A 1335-nucleotide genomic window follows, 5' to 3' on the forward strand; every position below is an offset into this window, starting at 1 on the left:
CCCCCTGCACCCCATCCCCATGGCCCCCCTGCACCCGGTCCCCACAGTCAGAATTACAGAGCACAGCACTCCAGCAAGCTCCCATGATGTTTGCAGAGTCTGTGTGTGTAGAGTTCAGCCATCTTTCAAGGCTGGATCAGGAAGGCCTATGATTCATTGACCCAGCCTTCTCAGGTCACCTGAATCTGTCACCTGCTGCAGAATCCACCACAGTCCTATGCAGTCTCTGTCCCGAGCTGACAGAGCTTTTGTCTTGTTTGTAGAGCCTGTAAAGCTGGTGCCAGTTTTCAGTTCTCCCCCACCCCTCACCCCTCACCCCTCCGCTCCCCATGTGTGAGATCTGCTTTTATTTCGGGTACTGACATGCTAGCACAGCCTGTCATGGCTACAAAGTAGACCAGTGTCTCTGTCTAGGTATCTGCAAAGCTTTGTCAGCTTCTGGTGCCTGTCCCTGTCTAGGGAAAATGGTTCCCTCCGTGCTAATGTTGTCAGAACTTTGTGGGTCAGATCCTAGATCCTAATAGCTGACAGGCTTGCAAGGTGCACTTAGCCAACCATGCTCACCACACTAACCATACACACCAGACTCACCACACTAACCATACACACCAGGCTCACCACACTAACCATACACACCAGGCTCACCACACTAACCATAGACACCAAGCTTACCACACTAACCATACACACCAGGCTCACCACACTAACCATACACACCAGGCTCACCACACTAACCTGTAGACACCAGACTCACCACACTAACCATAGACACCAGGCTCACCACACTTACCGTACACGCCAGGCTCACCACACTAACCTGTAGACACCAGACTCACCACACTAACCATAGACACCAAGCTCACCACACTAACCTGTAGACACCAGGCTCACCACACTAACCATAGACACCAGACTCACCACACTAACCATACACACCAGGCTCACCACACTAACCATAGACACCAAGCTCACCACACTAACCTGTAGACACCAGGCTCACCACACTAACCATAGACACCAGACTCACCACACTAACCATATACACCAGACTCACCACACTAACCATACACACCAGGCTCACCACACTAACCTGTAGACACCAGGCTCACCACACTAACCATACACACCAAGCTCACCACACTAACCTGTAGACACCAGGCTCACCACACTAACCATACACACCAGACTCACCACACTAACCTGTAGACACCAGGCTTACCACACTAACCATACACACCAGACTCACCACACTAACCATAGACACCAAGCTCACCACACTAACCATAGACACCAGGCTCACCACACTAACCATACACACCAGGCTCACCACACTAA

Source organism: Mastomys coucha, unplaced genomic scaffold (assembly GCF_008632895.1).
Source record: "Mastomys coucha isolate ucsf_1 unplaced genomic scaffold, UCSF_Mcou_1 pScaffold23, whole genome shotgun sequence".
Taxonomy (NCBI): Eukaryota; Metazoa; Chordata; class Mammalia; order Rodentia; family Muridae; genus Mastomys; species Mastomys coucha.